Raw genomic sequence first — 16,791 nt, 5'->3', positions numbered from 1 at the left:
GCATTCGGCAGTATCTTATTCAGCAATTCCTCTAATGTAAATTACATTGCATTAGAGCAAGCTTTGTGCTAGTGCAATTTAATTTAGATTAGCACCAGTGCAGAATAGGATATTGTTCTATGTCTGTATGTGTGGTAATATCTAGTTGTAGATGAGAAATGCAAGTGCAATTAACTTGTACTAATAAGGGTATAATAATAATAGTAGGTTTACAGTAACATTGGAAGTTGATAGAAAAATGTGTCTTGAATACAGCATGGTGCTTCCGTAATAGATTTCCTTTCATGTGGAACACTATACTGGATCTATTTTTCTGTGATGTTGGACTTACTTCATATTAACAGAAGTATGACAGAGGGTGTGGGGCAAACATTGGTCATTCCTGAAACTGGTGTGATGGGAGAAGGTTTTGACTGTATTGTGGCATGACTAACCATAAGGTGGTGCTGTGTCTCTGCTTAACGTCTTGCTGGCATTTGACGGATGCAAACTATTCCACTCTTAATGGAATGTAGAAATGGAATGTCGAATTGTGCACACCAGACACAATGACATTAAGCAAATTGATCGTATATGCTCTGATGACAAAACTTGTTTTTTAGTTTTTTAATTAAAGCACATGTGCATAGACAGCAATGAAAGTTGTCATTGGTTTTCCCTGTAGGAAATTGTGCATATTAGAACTGGTTGTTGGATGGAAATGCTGTAAGTTCATAAATAGGGGCTTATTGCTTATTTTTATATTAGCACATTGCTACTGCATTTTGTAAGAACGGTCTCTTTGGTTTCCTGATAACCGCTTTTGGCAATCACCGTGCTGTAATAATTTTATGAAAGCTGTTCTTAGTCATGAGTCTATTACATATGCATGCCTGGCACTTATGTCAGACAAGGTTCCAGAATTGGATGTATAGGCCAAAAGTCAGACACAACAAACACACTTCTATATGCAGCCAGTGCCCAGAGACCCACTTGCTGTGACTTTGTCTTGGAAAACAGTGATAATATTTTTGATGGGTAAGGAAATGAAGAGGTCAGGCCACAAACAGTACCAACTAAAAATCTGATGCCTTGGTTGTTCCTTGAGCTACAAAATGCTGCAGGAAATGAAGCTGCCTTTCTCTTGTTAACCAAAATATTAAAAAAATAAAAAATAATTTGGCCTGTATGGCCAAAACAGTTTTAGCTTTGACTAGTTTTCTCTACTTGTGATTTCAAGAAAAACTGTTGCAGTAGCATGTATGTTTCCTGAATAATGAGGCATATTCTAAGATGTTATATACTACATGGCTTACAGAACACCTGGTATTAAAGAATAGTCCTAGTGGTCATGTGATACGCTTGTCTGACCTAGGGCTGCTTCAAAGTATTTTGAAACTTCAGGTGAAGTACAGTTTTGGCACCTTTCTGTCCCATCTTACTGCTTCTCGAAAAGCATAAAATAGACTTTTGGGTGCTGGGATAACAGCGTTTCCTTGGAAATTGATTTCCTCTATTTTTAATTCCTTTAACATTGCAACATTTATCAGTGTTGCTATATTTTAAGGTGATAGAAAGAGCTGTTTGAAACACATTAGCCTGGTTTGCACATTAGCCTGGTGACCCATCATGGGTAACCGACAATGGTGGGTTGTCATGGCACCTGGGCCAAGACCACTTCCTGCAACGTGGCTTGCTTTTCAGCAACAAGTCATCCCGGCAGCGCACTTCTTTGAGGCACCGTTTGATCTGTGATGGGTTATCATGTCATCTAAACCTGGGAAAACAATATCACAATGGATTTTTCAGATCTGTTTGTTTTTTCAAGTGGTAAACAAAAAAGCGGTAGTGATCAGAGCGGGAAAGATAAGGTAACATGTGTTCAGCCACAAAGGAGATTGGGTTACTAGGAGAGAATCAAAGGAATGGAGCTAGAGAACAAGCCACAGAAAGCCCAGTAGTCTGATTTTCATGGAACAACCTACAGTGCATCCAGCCTTTACTACACAACTTATTCATAGGGTATGGTAGTGTGTCATGCATAGGCACCATTTAAACAAACAAACAAATGCTCTGGCTTGAAAGCAACATGCCTTAAGTAATGCACCTCAGATTCATAATAAATGCTACTAGCAGTGGGCAAACAAATTTTGTCTTTCTGTTGACCACATTCCTTAGAAACTTAGAAAAATGTATCAACACTGGCAAGGTCAAGGAAAAATATTGACCATTGCAAGGTCTTTTTCAACTGAAAGCATGTCAAGCCCTAGTACCCCCTGGTGACACACTGAAGAATGTATTTTTTGTTTAATGTTGAGTTTCAAAACAGGTTCTTTTGCCAGAAGGAAATGTGATAAGCAAAGTTGAAAGTAGGTGTTATATACTGGTCAAACTGGGAGAAAGGTCTGACTGCATGTTCCAGTATTTGAATTGCAGTCATGGTGAGTTTTATAATGGGAGTTGAGGCAGAAAGTTCTTCATGAAGTTGCAGTCCATCAATCCCTCTAAACTGCAAGTTTTCATCAATAAGTTATTCTAAATCCATATGGCACTCCAGAAGTTCTCCCCTGAAAACTTTTTCTAGGATCTTGAAATTGTATAAGAATTGGAAATATTTACTGTTGTGTTCATCTGCTCAGGTCTGTCAGCAACAGACTGAATTGCCATATGTAATCTTCTACATTGAAGAACTGAAGGAAAGTTTTGAAGAAACCTATATGGAGTTGCTCTTTTATATCTTTAATAGGTTCATCTTTTCATTAATGGCCAAATAGTCTCCTTTTTCCCCCCTTGAAGAATAAAGAACTGTACACTGGTTCAATTTTCTTTTATGCCAGACAAGTCGCTTCCACCTTCCTGGAAATCTAAAGTACAGAAATAGTCTTTTGAAAAGGTTTGGTTTATTAAAGAGAAAACTCTGAAGCATCCATCCATTCTGTGTCGTATACCAAATGGCCCAAGGTTGCAAGAAGTGCTCCTGTATGTGCCAAGTACCTCCTGATCCTGCCAGTAGCACCTAGGAGAGCTTTGCAGAGCAAAAGCAGGTTGATGTTTTTCTAAGTAATTGTGTAAAAAGCCCCTGCAGTGTTCTGCTTGTTTTCCATTCATAGAATCACATGGAAGAGGTAAAAGGTAAACAAAGTATATTATTCTTACATTGCATTTATATCCTTGTTTTTTTCCTCTTCTGCGGAATCCAAGGCAGCTTGCATAAGTCCATTTTATCCTCACAACAACAACCTGCTTCATGACTGAATAAAGACTGGAACCCAGATGGGTTCATATGGGTGTGTGGTCCAGCATTCTAGGCACCAGACCATTTTGTTTCCATACTGCCTGACAACTGAAGCGCTCTGTGTGGTTTTCAACAGTACATAAAATACAAATAAGAGTAAAACATAATAACAGTATATTAGAAAATTTAGAAACCAAATTTAAAATTGGATTTTGTGGCTACAGTAACTAATGATGTTTAACAATAAGACCTGTTAGTCAGCTGGTATGATACCTCAGTATTATTCTAGTGTAGTATTTAGAGCTGATTAAATACCCTACTGGTGCTAGCTCTAGGCTTCAGTGTGTGCCTGTTCCATGACTGGGGGGGGGGGGGGCTGCCACTGAGAAGGCTGTCTAGTTGTTTTCAGCAAAAACACTTCCTTTGGAGCTGGCAGTTGGAGACAGGCCCTAATCTACCTGTAGAGTCCAGGTAGATTACAGCTGGGTGTTCCATCAAGTATTGTAATCCCAGGTCACACGGGGCTTTATTGTTAAAACCAGCACCTTAAATTGGACTTGGGAACACAGAGACAATATAAGCAGCCCAGAATTGGTGCTATGTGTTCACATCTTCTGGTCCCAGTTTTTAATCTGGTTGCCACAATTTGTGCAAGCTGCGGCTTCTGAACAATCTTAAAGGGCAGTCCCACATAGAGTACATTGCAGCAGTCTAACATAAAGATTACTAGAATATAGTTTACTATAACCAGGTTATCCCTGTCTAAATACTGATGTAGGAGGTGGTGAGAGAAACCACCTGAAACTCAAACAAACCAAGATGAGGACCCATAGACTATGAACCTATACCTCCAAGGGGAGTGCAAGCCTGTCTAATACAGGTAGAACACAGTCCATCTAACCAGAGTGGTTATCCACTAACTGAATCTCAGTCTTATTTGGATTGAGCTTTAGTTTGTTAGCTCTCATCCAGTCATTGTAGCAGGCAGGCACTGGTTTAGCATATCCACAGTTTTACCTGCTGAAGATGAATAGGAAAAGTAGAGTTGTGTGTTATCAGCAAACTGATGACAACATACTCCAAAACTCCAGATGACTTCACTCTGTTTCATGTTGATGGTAAATAGCATGAGGGAGAAGATTGGTCCCCAAGGAACCCCATACTGAAGAATCTAAGGGGCTGAGTAATATCCTTCAAGAACCACCTTCTTGAGTCATTGCAATGCAGTACTCTTTTACCTGCTTCGAACTCAGACAGCTGTGCTATGGTCAGTGGAAATGCTGAGAGATCCAGGAATATCAATAAAATCACACTGCCACTGTCTCTCTACTAATATAGGTTATCATAGAGGACAACAAAGGTTGTTTCCATGCCCAAATCTAGCCTGAATGTTGACCTATAATGGATCCAGGTAATCATCTGCAAGTGCTTGGAGCTGGTTTACTATCACCTGCTCAAGGACCTTGCCCAGGGAAGGGATATTTGTGCCTGGCCTAAAATTACTGGGATCATCTGGGTCCAAAGAAGAGTTATTCAGGAGTGGTCTCACCACTGCATCTTAATAGCAGCATGGCACCACTCCCTTTCATAAAGAGCCATTTATTACCACCTTAGCCCAGCTGTCCATTCCTGACCTCCCAGCCTTTATAAGTCAAGAAGGGCAAGGAGCAGTATGGATCTGGTTTCATAAACTTGGCCAGGCTCCTTGTCAACTTCCCAAGCTGTACCAGTTGGAACTTATAAAAAAAAAAAAAAAAAAACCCACCCCCCCAAAAAACTTGACCAGGTGGTGCTCTGGTCACGACCTCAACAGATTCAGCTGCTGTAACATGGGAAACCAAGGTCTTGAGGATGCAAGAGCCTTCATTCCAGATGTGTCTAGCAAATATGTTGCAGTGGGCTTTAGACAAGCATGAAAGGTCCTAGGAGCCTGTGTGTAATTGGCCCTGGATGATCCTGAAGAGTTCTCCTGCGTGGCAAAGTGAAAAGTGAATAGAGATAGTGAGGTATTCCTTCTTTGCTGCTTTCACTGCTCCTATCTGCTCAATATTCTTTGCTATAGGCACATTCCAGGACTCACTTGCATCCACTAGGAATTTTTATCCAGACCATCTCCTGTTCTGTTTTATTGTCTCCAGCACTGGGGTATACCGAAGCCACCTCAGAGTTGGCGTATTGATTGTTGAAGTTGATCATAGTGTCCAGGAATAATGCAGTTAGAGGAAGTGTTCCATCAAGTGTTGTGGTCAAAAGCCATGTAAGGCTTTCTAAGTTTTAAATCTGCACCTTGAATTAGGCTCAGAGGCAGCTGGGTGGTCAGTATACTTTCTTTTTGTTTGACCAATGCCTCGCCCACTGCCTTGCCTAGTCCTCACAGTAGGCCTAGTCTGGTACCCAAGTCAGTGGCTTGTCACATAAATTCTGCTATAAAAATGGCACTTGAAATAGTGTACAGCTACAGCAAATAAATAATTAAATAAAAGCCAGAAATGGTCTAAATTAATACTAGTACAGCTAGATTAAAATTCTGTACCAAAAAGAAGACAACTCATTGGTAGTCCTAAATATCAGCCAATAAAATATAGTATAAGTTATTTATGGTTTCAAATAAAGCACTCACTGTCAGAGTATCCATAAATAATAGCTTGTTTAGTGAATTATTTGCTCAAATGTTGGCATTAAATTTGCAGCATCTGATTATTATTTTGCTGAAATAACTGAGTGTAATTAGCAGTAGTTGTTTGTGAAGATGTAGAATTCCTATTTATTGAAATAGTTTGATTGCTTTGATTTCTTTTTAACACGCTAACTTCACACATGCACCTTGGCTACAGTTTTTGTAGGGTTTTGTAGGAAGTTATATAATTTTGCACTTTTGGCATATTGGAGGAGAAACAAAGAGCTAGTAGACTTTAAATTGGCTGGAAGCCTATATTAACAGAAGAATCCTACACATGTCTACTTAGAAGAAAGCTCCATTTAGCTCAATAGGACTTATTGTGTACAGTGTGTACAGATTATAGTATTAATATACACTGCAGCTCAAGTTAGAAATAAGTTTCAGTATATGGTTTTGAAAGTCTGAGTTTTATTGAAGTCATTATGCTTTTATGAATGTTCAGTATTGTGTAAGATAGTGCTTCTAGGTGAATCATCTAATACAGTGGTCTCTGGGAAACGTTTCATGCATGTACTAGGACCGTGTATGTTGCTCCTTCATTTTACAGTGTCATGGTCAAAATTAGGAAAACAGGGAACAGATGCCAGTTTGTCCCAGTATTGCCTTGCTTTTCCTAATGGCAGGGTTGGCTCTAAACCTACTGCCTTTTCCATGCAAAACATGTGTTTGGCCACTGAACTAAAGCTTTTCCCCATGAAGATTGTATTGGCCAAGATGATGTTGCTTGAAACTGATACAGGTTTCCATGGAACTATTGCAATACCATTACAAGATCCATAGAAAAGTTTCAAATAGATCAGAGAACTACTGATCATGGGAACTGCTTTCTCAGCTACAAAAAAGTGATTGGTGTACATTCTCCAGATGTCAATGGAAAAAAGACTTTTGAACCTCATCAAGATAAAATTGCCTTCGCTTTCCGCCAAATTTCTTCACCATCCAAGGGCCTAAATATAAAGTTAAACAATGTATTTTTTAAATGCAATGAATATATGCCTTAAGCTTATGAAATTCTTATTTTAAGAAGTTAGCACAGCCCAAAGGATAGTATGAGAGGACAACTTTTAGTATAATAATACTTTGTAGTATTAAAGAGTTTTTGATTAGTGCCCAGTTAGTTTTGCACACGTGAAAAATGCTTGCAAGGCTCCTGTAAAGTCATCCAGTAATATTTTCTCCTCATTATGGATGATAAACTGTTGAGGTATGATTTGAATTTGGGAAATTCCAGCTCATAATTAATAAATGAAATACAAAATATCTCATTATCAGGTGCCAGTTGCTTGTCATGGATTTATACCCAGCCCTTCCCATATATTGTCAGTGCTATTTGCAATAGAAATAACTGTAAAATAACTAATACATTTTCAGAGGCTAAAAGCAGCATATGTACAAAGCTGGCACAAAATAATCCATATAAAATTGATCAGGAAAGACTTTAAAGCCTGGCTTTTGCCTAGAAGGGGCTCCTTAGGAGCCTCTCTGTGAGGCGCATTCCAAAACAGGTGTACCATTACTGAAAAGCTCAATGGCCACCTTCCACACCTCAGATGATGATGGAATCCAACAAATGCCTATAAATAAAAATATCAGAGTACAGCTGGTACTTGTGGAGAAGATGATCCTACTGAAACCATACTGACTGTTATTCAGTAGCAAGTAACTTTCAAGTAGTAAACCTTGTTTGTGTTTCAGCATTCTTCCCTAATAATGTTTCTACTTTCAGTCCACAGTTCTTCTGGCTCATGGTTGATTAAGTTGAGCAATGCAGATCTCTTGTTTATTTGAACTTTAAATTCTTCAGGGATGTTATTAAAGCTATATTTTGGCTCTGTTTCTGTTGGTGATCTTTTTTAGCTTGACTCTGATTTTTGTAATTAAGAGCTAATGGTCACTACGGCAGTCTGCTCCTGGTTTTGTTTTGGCAGCAAGAATACAGCTTCTCCACTTTCTGCTTCCCATTACATAATCTATTTGATTTCTGCATTGGCCATCTGGTGAACTCCATGTACACAATCATCTGAGCAGTTGCTTGAAGGATGTGTTTGCAATAAACAAGTTGTTGGCATCATAACATTATGTGAGTTGTTCTCCTGCTTCATTTCTTACCTCTAGGCCAAATTTTCCTGCAGCATTTGATTCTGCTGTTTCTGATTTTTGCATTCCAGTCACCTAAGATTAGCGGTGTCTCTTGTTTTGGTGTATTATCCATTTCCTCTGGAGCACCTACATAAAAGTTTTGAGTTATTACTTCTTTGACATCTGTTGTTGAAGTGTAGAATTGAATGATGGTTATGTTGATAGGTTTTCCACTAATTCTGATTAATATTAATCAGTCAAATTTTGCATTCTAGCCTCATACTGCCTGTGCTATGTCTTACCTCAGTATTAGATATTATTGCCTCTGACTCCCTTTCTTCTCAGACTGCCATTTCTGGAATAAAATACTTTGTCCACTTTGGTTTGCTCATACCAAGTACTGCCATGTTCATTCTTTCCATTTCTTGCTTTACGATTTCCAGGTTGCTTTGATTCATGCTTTTCACGTTCCATGTCCCAATTGTATGTGTTGTGCTGCATCAGACTTTCCTTTCACCTTTGTTCATGTCAGCCATCAGACTTCCTTTCAGTTTTGATCTAGTAGCATCATTAGCAACAGCACTGCTGGTATTTGTCCTTTGCCTTTCCCCAGTAGCTTGTGAAGTGACTTCCAACCTGGGGGTCTTGTCTTCTGGCACTATCTCTTGTTTCATTTGGATTGTTTCATCATAGTTTTTTTTAGAGTTATCTTGAGCGTCACTGCCATTGTCTGTGAAAGATTCTCTGCCAGTATTACTTTTAACTACTTGCTGTTGCCTAGTAGCTGCCTTTCAGAAATTTCTCTGCCTCCATCAACATTAATGAGTTTCATTCTCTTCTTGCTGGTATGACTATAACTCCTGAAGAGGGTGGATGCGTCTTAGCCCTGACCATTCTGCCTTGGGTGACTCTGCTAGGAGACTAGCCTAGTGAGAGAGTCTGGCCTCCTTCCGGTGTTGCTCTCAGCTTCTTTGACTCTGTCAAACCTCCTCACCATGTTAATGTGTGCATCCAAGAGGGGGCCTTTATACGTTAGACCAAATAAAATATTCCATTCAATCTAAATATAACCAGTTCTCTGGATGCTTCCAGGATATATTCACAGCAGAGGTTACAAAAGATTCTTATCTCTCTTGATCATTTCCAGTGTCTGACTATTCGAGTTGCATTTGACATTCAAACTGATCTGTCATGATGTGCAATATAATCATTATAGTTAATGGCCATTCATAATTCTGTTCCATGAATCCATCTATTCCTCTTTGATACCTTTAAGCATTAGAACATGTTGCATGGCTGTATGTAGAGCCCTGATGCCTTAGTTGTATAATAACTTACTTTATAACATCGAGTGAGGTGGGTTGTCATAGAAACGTAATTCATAAAATAGGAGAGTTGGAAGGGGCCAAAAAGGCCATCAAATCCAACCCCTTTTGCTCAATGCAGGATTTACGTTCCATAGCCACTTGGCTGGCACAGTTCTACTGTGGGAGTTGCTGGAAATATGATCTGAATTAGTGGTGCCATTTGCAGGAAGCAAAAGCGGTGATTAGAATCTTCTCAAAGCCTGCTTGATTCTGTTTTTCAGAGTACACATGCAGTTGTCAAGCCCTTAATGCTTAAACATTTGATTTTCTAGAGTATTGTCTGATGTAATTCTGCAGTAACTTCCACATCATCTAAGACTTGTTATTCTACTATTTTAATTACAAGTTGAGTTGATAGTGGAAGTAAAATCCTACAGGCTTTAAAGATACCATTAAATGTTTTAGACCATGGCTTGAAATTATGGTAAAACTACTTTTCTAAGCACAGGCATAGAAGATGATAGGGGATAATTTTCCTTAACACATCTACACAAACTCAAAAACTGCAAAGAGGTTTCAAGCATAAAAGAGAATTTAAATTTGTTAGAAAATAGATGAAGTTCATCCAGCCACCCACTCTGCTCTTTCTTTCAAGAATGTGCCAAGTATCCTCCGCAGTTACTCTTTCCTATGTTAAAATGATGTGTGTGCTCTTTAGGAATTCTCAAAATTACATCAGGATAGGAAATCACCATCATAAATGCCTCTCGTGTAATATTAGAAAGCTGTGTAACCACTCCTGTGTTTAATGTGAAACCTTCATGCTGCCTGACCACCAAGTACTGAGAGTGTGACTCAGATTGCTTCTAGGGATCTGTGGATAAGCATGGTTGCCACTGCTGTAGTTCTTCCCATGCCAATCCAAGTGCATAAGGAAACTTCCACCTATGTTGCTTTTCCTGATGGCCTCTTCCTAAAATCAGAGAACAGATGGTTGATCAATAATGCTACACTAAGCCACTGTCATTCCATTGCTGCCATGTCTCTTTTCTTATGATAACAGAATTTGGGGGTCAGCCAGTTAAACCGATTGACAGGAGATTCAGAACAGACAAAAGGAAGCAGCTCTTTACACATCACCTCATTAATTCACTCCCACAAGATGTGCAGATGGCTTTAAAGCATGTTTAGGCAAATTCAAAGAAGAAATGTCTCTAGAAATGGTTCTAAATTATGATGTGTATATGCAACCTCCAGGTTCAGTGTTAGACTTTGTGTACCAATTGATGGGAGATCAAAATATCTCCAGATGTTTCCTTCAGGCCCGGCTTATTGGTTTTCAGAAGGATCTGGTTGGTCATTGTAGGGAACGAGATGTCAGGCTAGATCAGGGATGGTTCATCCATGGCTTGTGGGCTGCATATGGCCCCTAGATATCCAGCCTGTGAGTCATGTGTCTGTCCTGGCTGCTGCTATTGCACACACCTTTTCCAGAGGAATCCTGCTCCCCCCATGGTGCCAATCAGTTGCTGGATGAACTGTGGGGAGCCTGATTCTACTATTGGAAACAAGGTATACACTTATTTAGTTGCTCAATAGTACAGCAACTTTTGGCAGTGGTGTGGCTCCCAGAAGGCTGCAGGGGTAAATATGGTGCTCACTCTCTGTTAAGGTGCCAAAGCGTTAGAAGGTGAGATTGACTGATGACCTAATCCAGAGGTCTCTTCTTATATTCAGTTATCCTTTTATTTTTAGGATAGTATCCAACACTGTCTGCATGCTAGTGACACACACAGATAATATAGGTGGAAACTAGTGGATTTTGAAAGTACTGAAAAGGAGTGAATGACCTGTTTCTGGAATGGCACATGTCAGTTAAGCTTATACAACAAGCTCTAGTGACATGTTTCATTAGAGAAATGAGCATGTCTACTTCTTTCTATAACAAGATTACTATCTGAAGCATTAATTCTTGTTTCCCAAGAAGAGGGCCTCACATCAACAAAGGAACCACTTGGAGTGCAGTCGGAGTACTACATACTGCTCATGGTATTTAGCAACCTATTTCAGAACCTTTGATCACGTTGTCTCAATATCTTTTGCTCCACACAGATATGCAAGTCTCGGTGCAAGGAAATGTATATATGCATTTGAATATTTGTATACTATGTTTGATACAAAATATTAAGAAAAGATATTTAGTATAAACATCATCAATATTAAACAGAGGAACAGAAAAGCAAGAGTGGAACCAGCTGTGATACCTCATTAACAGTCAAGAAATTTTGAGTGAAAGCTTTTTTCCTGTCTGCCAAGAATTAAATTACCTGACTATGGAGGAAATTTCATGGTTGGGGTGAAGCTGCTGAGAAGACCTGGTCCCATGTTGCCATCAGTTTCACATGTTTTCAAGGGTGGGACATAAAGCAGGGGACTCAGATGGCAATTAACAATTTACATGGAGGTAAGAAGTCTTTTATATATCCTGAGCTCAAGCCATTTAGGGCTGTTGTTGGGAAGATATTTAAATGGTGTACCACAGCTGCAGAGCTGAGCTAAGCCAACTGTTGGCTCTGCTCCCATCAAAAAAGCACCAGGAGAACTTTTGGGTAGTGCAGCTGGTGGTGGTGGAGGAAGAACCAGTATTAGTGGTATGATAGCAAGTGAATGAGTGGTGAAAATGGAGGTGGGGTTGGTGGTCAAGCAAGCAAAAAGTGGTGTCAGACCTTACAGCAGCAACACTAGCAGGCAGATGGATAGAATGGAGGAGGAAGAGGCAATCTGCTTGTAATTAGCGGAAGAGGAGGCAGGAGGCATGTGCACTGAAATCTGCCACTGGCCCTGACTGAGAGCATAAAAAATTGGTTAAGCCTTTCTTTCCCTTTGGTATCTCTTGGGCAATCTTTTACTAGTTTCAGTTTACTAATAGTGCAGTGAAGAGAAGAGAAGAGTTGGAAGGGTCCTATAAGGCCATTGAGTCCAACCCCCTGCTCCACTTCCATATGTGGTCACCCAGCTGCAGGCCCATAACCTGCCAGCTTAGCAGAGGTGACTTGACATGCTAGCTCAATGCAGGCATACAGTCCAGGGATGTAACTCACGTCTTTGAAATACATTTGGTGGAATAGGTCAGTGTATGCCGTTTTTGTAGTCAGAACTTTTTATTTTTGATAAACAAACTCTTGCAAAACTCTTGTTGCATCACAGTTTATGAACCACTCCAGCTCCTCTGCAAGGGCCAGGCTGCAAGATGATAAAACTTTCTGCAGTTAGTGTTGGTGTCTTCTCCCTCTCTTGGATGTTGCTTATCGAAATACTTGACCCAAGGAAATGATACTTCAGCTCACCTGTAGAGAATTCTGAGAATAGGCTTCTTATTAGTAAGCCATTGCCTTGAAGGACAAGGGTGAAAGTCAGACAAACTTGTTTACATATTCAACTTAACACTCTCTTAAGTGTATTATAACAATATTATATAAAATAATATCACATTTTAAAACACATAAAAGCAACATACGATAAAACAGAATATGCAGCTGAAGGGTCCAATATCAATAAGTTAAAATATATTAAGACTAATTGCAGTATAAATAACATAAAATCAATTGTTAAAATGTCTGGAGAAGAGGACTGTTTTGTCTGGTGCCAAAAAGATTGTAAAGATGGCAACAGGCAAACTACTTTCAGAAGACCATTCTCTAAATGGGGCGCAGCCACTGAGAAGGTGCCTCTTCAATTTGCCATTTTCTTTTCCTCTTTGAAGGATGGCTCTTTTGGAAGTCTGAATGCAAGTTTCTCTGTCCTGTAGCCTGTACGTATGAACTAATACATTGAGGTGGGGCACAGTCTTGTAAAAGCCTGGGATACTGTCCTGTTTCCTGTGCCTCTGCTTATAAGGTGATAATCTGAAACAGAAACATAGAAACAGAGCAAGTCAGACTGGGTCTCCTGGACCATCTAGTCTGATCTCTGGCTCCAGCCAGCTTCACTCATGACATCCCTGCCATATGCATGTCCAGCTCCCACTGATGGGGTTTCAACCAATTCCTGTGGAAGCCCATTCCATACCTTAGGGGCACTCTATTTGGGCAATAATTCCCCCCCCCACACACACACACTGCTGGTTAGAAGAATACAGAATTGAAATCCCTATTTAAAATAAAAGAGTTTACTTTCTGTGTTTAACAGTGGTGCCTTTGAACTTGGAGAATGTGTGCACTAATGCAAATGTGCTTTTTTGAAAAAGGAAACCTTTAGTTGTCAATATCCTCGAGCGCTGAAGAGCACTGAGAAATGCATGGTCATGCATATAAATATGTTTCTACAGCATCTTGGCTGTAAGGTCATATCTGACACCAAGTTAAAAATAGCCTGTGTTGCACGTAAAGGGGAATATAAGCAGACACAAACAATGCAGCCAGCCTTCTGGGGATAGAAGATGCCGTTATCCTTTGCTGGCTGGCAATATATTTTCTCTCTTTGTGGCAAAGACCACTTCTCTCATTACAGCTGTCCTAGTGCTTGTAACAACAAAGATACTGTTCCTAAGTGCTACTAATGTTATTGGCTTCCTTTGAGCAACAAACATAACATGACACAAGTAGTATGTATTGTTTTGAAAAGCATTGCTGTGTAAATGCACACTGTACATGACTGGAAGTTATGAAGGGTACTGAACTACATTACTCTAGCTGGAGAACTGTGCATTTTAGCCAAATATTTTTTCAACGGCCAAGATTCCATCTTGGTTGGAAGACAAAGCATAACTTTCATTGACTAATTGGTTGAGAATTACAGCTTTTATTCTGAACAGAAGCATCAAGCAATAAAGGATAGATTTTGTTACTCATTAGTCCCAAGAGTAGTACATTACTGTACACAACAGTTAAGCTTCTCAAATAATAATACCCTGGTTTGAAAAGGTATTTTTTCATTTATTACCCCATATGCACTAATTGTGTGGATTGAAAAGTAAGTTAGAAAGGCACTGATACATTTTTACTGCCTCATATTATGATAAAGAAATAAGCTGATGTGGAACAGACATATTTTCGGAGTTTGTTTTGTTTATCCTGCCTTAGGTTGTTACTGTTGTCAGTCAGTTGCTTGTTCTGTGCAGGCATTCATTCTGCACATAATTAGCCATAGGCAGACACTTCCTGCCCCAATTTACATTGTATATAAGTGTGTGGTGCCCTGAACCCTCTGTGGTGTTCCCACTACCCTCCACTCCATTGGTTTAGGGTTCTCCGTTGTGCAGGTTGCTTACATGAATATGGCAGGCTCAGTGCTGCAGGTCTCTAAAGCATGGAGGATGACAAGGAATGAAACTGAGGAACAGCTAGCATGTCTCTCACCCTTCCGTTACGCATTTCTTCTTGTGCAAGGGCTTGGAAAGGTGTAGCTGAACAAGTGCATCTGAGCCAGTCAATTCTCCTGTGCTGGAGCATCTGATAGCCTTTTTGTTCATCCTTCCACTTCAAGTATTCTTGATGCATTACTTGCTTTACCAAATGTCTACCTCTATATTATATTCTAGTTTTTCCTTTTTAGAAAACCTCTCCTTCCCATTCTATCAACTTTTACACACAAGGTAGCATTGAAATTGCCTTCACTTTGACTCTAAAATGTTTTTCTAAGAAAAACAGGTTCTAGGAAGAAGAAACATATTGAAACAACAGTTATTTGAAACAACACTTTTAACTTTAAGTACAAAGTACTTGTGTTTTAAGAATATGCATTTCTACTTTGCAGTTTACCAAACAACTCACAAGTAAACTCTACAATTCCAGAAATTGATGTAAGTACAGTAATGGCCTAAGTAACCACAAAGATAGCAACTGAATCATAAAAACAGGAGAACAACAGAAGCAGATAAACACAAAGAAGCATAAGTAATGAGTCACAATTGAAAAGCTCTATTGAATAAATATCATTTACATTGACAAATGAAAATGCCTTCCTAACTTGTCTGGAAATGGCATTCCATAAATGGGGCACCCTACTGCAAAGGCCTTCTTCTGTGAGCAACCACCTCACATCCTACTTGATGATAGGAGCACCTGGAGAAGGACCTCCACTGCAGATCATATAGACAATTTTGTGAGGAAGAATGCCTTATTCACAAGTCTAACAAAAATGTTTGCTTCCTAACTGTTACCACTTTCCGTCCAGGCTACAGGCTGGGCTAAAACATAATTGGTGTAACAGTGGCTGAACAGTAAAGAAGAAACAAGGAGCAAATTAAGAGGCATTGTAATGATCAAGGAACATTTTTCTTAAGCAAGACTTCATAAGTCAGCAAGGTACTTAGCACTGCAACTTTACAAGATTTTGGGAATTGGTTGATCCAACTGGCAATGTGTATGAAAAGCTAATATTGCGCAATATTGGGATCCATTAGCAACTACTAATTTGGGAATTGATCATACTGTGTTTAGGAATCAATATCACATTTCTTATGAATAATGCCATTAATTGTTATGCATATTTGTTTATTGTCATCTTACATAAAACAGTTTCTATTGTGGTGAAGAATTTCCTTGACATTTCTTAGTATCTGAGTTCTTTACAGTACTTTGACTCTCCTTTGTTCTTGTAATGTTTATGTACCCTCTTATGAGGGTACAGAAGAAGCAAGGCCATCTGCTATCCTGCAAAAATAAATAAATAAATAAATAAAAAGAAGAAAAGTGTTTAAACCTGCATAAAAGGGATGGGGATCATCCATGGCCTGTGTCCTGCTCCCCACTGCAGTTAAAGAATCCCTGATACTATCTCTGATGGGAGACAACATTAGGGATTCCCCTTTGCGTTCTGCACTCCACTGCACTTACTTCAGCCGGAGTTGCTGCTCCATGTGCTGACCTGGTGGTCTTTTATGTTCCACTAATGGCAAAAAGGGTGCTCATGTGCACCACCCAAACCCCAGAATGAAAACCAACATTCTTGCTGTTTAGGCTGATAAAATCCTAACAGACTATTCTGTTTTGGTGATTATTTGCATACATAGGTGCTCTGTACAGAAATACATGCATTTTTGAAATGAGGCCTATGGGCCCTCGAAGTAGGTGGCTGAACAGGATCAAAATTAGATATGTAGTAAATGTTTCACCATACCTATTCATCATCATTTTTATTCTTACGCTTCTAGATGAGGACCATTTCATTCAATATAGATTCCTTGTGTTGTTAAGTCATTTTAATGCAGGAATCAGTGCGAGCCATACAAGGATAACAAAAAATTGATGATAGTATGTGGTGAGAATACATGCTGGTGTGTACTGCATGTGCTTGAAATCCATGAAGTCACTTTGTTGTAGCAAAATAACATTTCCTATTGCCATGTGATATGATATGCAGTGTATATTTTGCATGGGATTCCTGTTAATTTTCCTGTGCAAGTGGCTTGGCCTTCTTGCTATACAAAAAGATCAATTATATGCAAAGGTGCACATGTTGAAAAACATTCAGCACTGCTTATGAGCGCTCATTTTCTTTCAATAGCACCA

The 16,791-nt window shown here is 39.3% G+C and overlaps 1 protein-coding gene across 5 annotated transcripts in view; it reads left to right on the top strand.

Moving 5' to 3' along the window:
* Positions 1 to 16,791, top strand: part of IMMP2L (inner mitochondrial membrane peptidase subunit 2) — a 520,099-nt gene that overhangs the window by 28,086 nt on the left and 475,222 nt on the right. The gene's annotated exons all lie outside the window — the stretch shown is intronic.

Source organism: Varanus komodoensis, unplaced genomic scaffold (assembly GCF_004798865.1).
Source record: "Varanus komodoensis strain SLA01 unplaced genomic scaffold, ASM479886v1 scaffold13_1, whole genome shotgun sequence".
Taxonomy (NCBI): Eukaryota; Metazoa; Chordata; class Lepidosauria; order Squamata; family Varanidae; genus Varanus; species Varanus komodoensis.
Note: the sequence above shows the minus strand (reverse complement) of the source record. Positions and strands in the feature narration are given on the sequence as shown.